The sequence below is a fragment of the Nicotiana attenuata genome, chromosome 6, assembly GCF_001879085.1.
Source record: "Nicotiana attenuata strain UT chromosome 6, NIATTr2, whole genome shotgun sequence".
Taxonomy (NCBI): domain Eukaryota; kingdom Viridiplantae; phylum Streptophyta; class Magnoliopsida; order Solanales; family Solanaceae; genus Nicotiana; species Nicotiana attenuata.
In genome coordinates, this window is record NC_031994.1 from 35,369,112 (window position 1) to 35,375,277 (window position 6,166).

Consider the following 6,166-nt stretch of genomic DNA (forward strand, 5'->3'; position numbering starts at 1 on the left):
GGGGGGGGGAGCTTTTTTGCATATATTCATCCATGTCTTACTCATTTGCACAAAAGCACAATAGTTCGGTGATCACCAGCTTCAAAACAACTCGAATGAGAAGAAAAAACAAGCTCAGAGCAAACATTAGTTTCATTTCATGACATGCAGAACAACAATAACTTGTCACGTAAAATTGAGCTACTCTTAATAGTTTAAGCAATATGCAGCACCCCGTATGCAAATTCTCAATTACATTCCCTTCTTATGAAATAACCCCAAAAAGAACAATATGAACTCTAGGGTTTGCACGAAAATGAACAAAAGTCCAAATTCTAGGGTTTGTAAAGCTTAGGATTCAAAAGGAATACCTCAATTGTGAATACCAATGCCCGAATTGCAGCTAGAGTTAGCAATGCGTCAGCCCTGTAAGTTTCTCCTGGTTCTAGGGTTTTTTTCTTACCTCAATTCAAAGCAAAAGATATTTTTGCCCTAGAATATCTAAAGCAGGGAATGCATTTGAATCTCGTACAATATGTCCCTCGGCTTGTACAATATGAGACAACAGGTGCCTATATTGACATAAATACGTATGTATTTGTCGAGTAAAATAAGGTTCCTGGTTCTGTCTTCGTGCTCCTTCGTTCTTTCCCCAAACTTTCTCTCTCTAAACAGTATGTTTTTCTCTCTCTAAACCTCATAAACTATTCGTCCTCGCACGAGTAGTGGGCTTGGACATGCAGACGGCGAACCAAGGCTATTGCAATTTCAGTCCATTTGGGCTTCTTATTTTTTCCTGATTGGAGAAAGATTCTAATTTCAAAAGGAACATAATTCTCATATTGGGGTTAACCCATGTTATATTGGTTTGGTAATTGCTACTAAGGGGTCGCTTGGTAGAGTGCATAAGAATAATGTTAAATATGATATATTAGTAATGCTAGTATTAGTTATGCTTGCATTAATTATATTATTATTAGTTATGTTGTCATTAGTTTCTTATCCATTGTTTGGTTTGATGTATTAAAGCATTGCACAATTTCTAAAAGAATTATTTGTTTACAAAAATACCCTCATAACCAGACCATCACTTTATTATTTTAAAAGAAACATATGTTGAGGAATATTTTTATATGAAAAATATTTTTAAACAAAATTAATTTATTTGTCTACCTATATGGCATTATAGAACTGAATATTTATTTATAAAAAAGAAAATATTCCAGGTATTTATTTATTTACTAGAGATATAATTTTATTTTCTACTTTATTGAATTATTTCAAACTTGCATTAATATAATAGTATATTTTCATCAAGCATAAATTTTGAAGGGCAATTTTGTCTTTAACTAAGCTAATGCATGCATTAAAACCCATTGCATTGTTAATACTATGGTTTCTTATGCATAAGATAATACCAAATATGGTGTATAACTAATGCTTACATAACTAATGCATACGTTCAAAAAGTGTACCAAACAAGGTCTTATTAATACCCAAAGCTAATGCATGCATTATTTTATCTAATGCATCCTACCAAACAACCTAAGGCTATTTAATGACACTAATAGAAGTCAAAATATCGAAAAAGAAACTCTAGAGTCCTCATTAATTTTATCTATAATCATGTAAACGATTGAAGCCGCCCGACTTGTTTATCTAAATTAGAAGATTCAGATATAGGCCTAAACTAGTAATCTTAATAATAGTTCGTGATACTTTAAATTTAAATGATCGGGCATGTACAATGTTGATAAATCACACCACTAACAGCTTGTTTGGAGGGTTGTTACATGTCGTTTCATAATATATCTAGTTGTATTGTGCTATACTATGTTATATTATTTTGATAAATACAATATTGAATAAAATATTTTTTTTTCTCGTCGTTTCATGATGTCATTCACCAGTAATATGAAGAATAAATGTGCAATAGTACGAAAAAAAAGTACGATACATGGTAGAATTATTATATAAAAAAAGTGGGATAAAAGATAAAATAGAATCTAATCTATCTATATATTATTAAAAGCCAAGGAAAAATGCACCACATTAAGCCAAGTGGCAGCCTAGAAAAAAGCCACAGGCACAATTAGTTAACCATTAGTTATTTAGTTAATTATTAGTTATTGGTTATTATTTTTGAATTTAAATATCTACAAAAATAAAAATAAAAACTACCAATTCAAATTGGGGAGCAGTTTCTTTTATATATATACATACACACACATTATATAAAATAATAAAATAATATATATATTTTGGGCGAAGTAAAAAATGTAAAAATTAATAATTAGTTACTCTTTTTGAATTTAAATTTAAATATACTTAACAATTTTTCTTCGAGAAACCATAATTTTTATATATTAAAAATTATTTACTCTTAAACTTCTATTTTATATTGGTAAGTTGCCAACACATAATATAATATCTATTTGGAGAGGCGTGGCTAGATTCGCAAAAGCGAATGGGCTCTGTAGGAGCGGAAGCGCAGAAGCGAAGGAAGGGCCGCAGAAACGGCCTTGTAGGTGCAAGGTTTGGGTCGCAGTGCGGCTAGTTGGGTCCTAAGTGACTTTTCGCAGGAGCGAACATTTTTTTTGTTGAAGCGGAGCCGCAGGTGCGGCTAGGGTGCCCGCAGTTACGAAGACCCCTGGGCAGAATATATGTTGCTCAATCGGAATTTTTTGCTTATTTCCTTCATTCTTCTCTTGCTTGGGCGACTTTTGGGGCAATTTGAAGGAGCCAACTTCATCATCTACCTTGAGGTAAGGAACTTCTACACATTGTGAGCTAAGTACATGAGTTATATATGGATCTAAACATGGATATGGGTAGAAATTGTAGGATTTTAGTAGAAAACCTACAAATTGATATTTTTGAATTTTGATCACGAAATTGGACAAGAAATTAGGAATAAATTGTATATTTGAGTTCATGCCGTTATGGGTAATGATTGTCTTCAAGAATTTTTGGAATCCGGGCACGTGGGTTCGAGGGTTGACTTTGTTGATTTTTCGAGCAGAGTTGAGAATCACTATAAATTATTAAATTATATGCATTAGAGTATATTTTGATTGATTTTCACATTGTTTGACTAGTTTCAGATCGGTTGGCTTTGAGTTGAAGAGTTAGAGAGGCATGGGAGCCGGTTATAGAACTTCGAAGCAAAGTAAGTCTCGTGTCTAACCTTGTAAGGGGAAAATTACCCCCTAGATAATTTAACTATTATGTGCTACTAGTTATGGGTGCTACATAAGCACGAGGTGACGAGAGTCCGTACGAAGATAAAGCATGTTTATGTCTGGGTAGACACCGAATTTTATCATGTAATATTTGAATTATTTGAACTCCATTGCTAGCTTAAATAATTGAATTCATAATTGAAATTGATTTAGAAATACACCATACTAGGCCGAGCTTTTTCACCCTGAGTTGTTGGTCATTTATTTGAGAAACGGTAAAAGTTATATTCATTTTATGCTCCTATACCTGTATTGTAAGCACGCGCCTCATAATTCGATAAATTCTTTCCTTTCTTGTGGAGCAGGCCGAACGCCTCGGCAGTATAATGGATGCATCTATGGTTCGTGCCGGTCGACCCTCGACAGTGTACACATTATTCTGGATCGGGCCATATGATCTCGGCATAATCGTGCGTTATAACGCTAGCAGTCCGAATAATCACGAGATTATCCTTTTACTGACGCTTGGCATTTTATATGGAATTTCTTATCCGTTTGATATTGGAACTTGATATATCTGGGCTGTTGAGATAGAATACGAGATTGAGAAATTTATATCTTTAAAAAAATTTTGAAAGATTTTGTAAATTACAATTTTACCCCATTATTACTATTGTGCTTCATATCTGTTTTTGATTTATCATACTGATTTATTGGACCACTAGTAAGTGTCGATGTCGATCCCTCGTCACTACTTCTCCGGGGATAGGTTAGATACTTACTGGGTACGCATTGATTTACGTACTCATGCTGCACTTCTACACTAAATGTGCAGGATCTAACAGGTTCATTTGGTGGTTATCTTGGCGCGTAGGCGCAGCTGCTGGGGAAACTTTATGGTGAGCTACATTCCAGGCTACGTATCGCAGCCCACAGAGTCTCCATCGTACTATTTATTATATCCTGTCTCATTTACATTCCAGACAGATGTTGTATTATTACTGTACTCCTTAGTAACTGCTCACGAATTTGGGAATATTCTAGTTGATGCTTACGGATTTGCATATTATTATCACCTTATATTTTAATGAAATACTAATTGTGTATGTACCCGTGATTTTAAAGGTGTAAATTTCCTTAATAAAATTTATGATTTCGAAAGTAATAAAATGAACAATTGACGTGATAGTTCACTGTTGGCTTACCTAACGGCGATATTGAGCGTCATCACGGCCTATAGTTGGTTTGGGTCGTGACAGTTCACTATTGGCTTGCCTAAAGGTAGCGTTGGGAGCCATCATGGTCTATGGTGGAAATTGGGTCGTGATAGATTGGTATCAAAGCTCTATGTTCACATAGCTTTCACGAGTCATGTAGTTGATGTTGTGCTAAATCTAAATCTTTCTCTTATTCTCTCACATATGGTGAGAACGCGCGCGACAACATTACCCCGCGAACAGGGGCTGCTCCCTTGGTCGTTAGAGGTAGAGGTAGAGGCTGAGGGAGGGCCAGAGCTCCTATTAGGGGGCGAGGGCATCCTAGAGTTGCTCCAGAGGTAAAACCAGTGGATTTGATGGAGGATCCTATTATTGAGAAACAGGATGAGGTACCTGCAGCCGAGTAGGACGCAACAGATTTTATGACAGCACCAGGATTTTAGGACATCATCAGTAGTATGTTGCAGTTTATGGACTCTATGAATCACCCTAGACTATTTCTAGCGGACCAGATATGGGGGGGAGGGGGGGAGGGGGAGGAGGAGCACAGACCCCTACCGCTCATGCGCCAAGGTACGTTGTTGTTATTTATCAAACCCTCGGTGTACTACCTGTAGGCACGGTTCAGTCGGTTGCAACGGCAAGAGCAGAGGCTAGATCGGTCGTGACAGTTGAGAAGCAAAAGCAGCTAGATCGATTTACTAGTCTTCATCCTCCCTGCTTTGGTGGAGAGAAGTCTGAGGACCCATAGGATTTCATTGACCGTTACAAGTAGAGGTTGCATATTTTGGACTAGTGGAATCCAATGGGGTGGACATCACCACATTTTAGCTAGAAGGGAAGGCTCGTAGATGGAGGCAGTCTTATCCCCTTAGTAGGCCACTAGGTTCACCTCCCTTGACATGGGATCAGTTCGCACACCTCTTATTGGAGAAGTGTATTCCAGCTTCATAGTGGGAGGAGTTACCGGTTAGTTCGAGCAGCTCCAGGAGGGTCAGATGTCTGTGACCGACTATGAGGTGAGATTCACTGAGTTATCTTAATACGCAACTATCATACTTCCCACAGATGCAGAGAGAGTGCGGAGGTACATTGTGGGATTGTACTATATGATTTAGGTTTCTATAGGACGAGAGGCAGAGATAGGGACTCCTATTACTAGGTTGTGGAGATAACTTGGAGGATCGAGAGTATCTGCAACCAGGTCAAAGAGTTCATGTCGAGGGATAAGTGGCTTCGGCATTCTGGTGGATTCAGGGGTGCCCGTCTGGGGCAGAGGTCAGTTCATGAGGAGCCATCCTTGCAGGCCCATGTATCCAACACCACAGCCTATTCGGGGTGCTATAACGCGACCTTACTTCGATAAAATTCTAGAGAGCACCTATTGTCCGCAGCTATTGAGAGTTCCTTCACTGGGTACTCAGGTTATTAGGGCTAGATCAAGGGTCAGCAGTTTTTCACACCGAGAGGTTGCTTAAAGTGCGAGAGCTTGGTCATTTGAGGAGGCTTTGTCCCAGGCTTCGAGGCAAGGCGGTGCATCAGACCCATTAGCCCATGATTACCGCACCAGCTGCCGCACCGCCCATCCGGCTGACTATAGACGAATGGAAGGTGGGTAGGGGTCACCCTAGAGATGGAGGCCAGTCAAGTGGTGCTTTGGCTAGATTTTATGCCTTTTCAACTAGACCAGAGGCAGTGACCTCCAACACTATGATCACATGTAGTATTTCTGTCTACCCTAGAGATGCTTCGATACTATTTAATCCGAGATCTACCTATTCCTATGTC

At 38.2% G+C, this 6,166-nt stretch overlaps 1 protein-coding gene across 5 annotated transcripts in view; it reads right to left on the minus strand.

The window, feature by feature from the left end:
• LOC109226825 (chromatin modification-related protein EAF1 B-like) overlaps positions 1-750 on the minus strand; it is a 17,292-nt gene extending 16,542 nt beyond the window's left edge. For all 5 annotated transcript variants that reach the window (XM_019391695.1, XM_019391694.1, XM_019391696.1 and 2 more), the window contains exon 1: positions 351-750. The gene's annotated coding sequence lies outside the window, so the exon portion shown is untranslated. The remainder of the gene's footprint in view (positions 1-350) is intronic.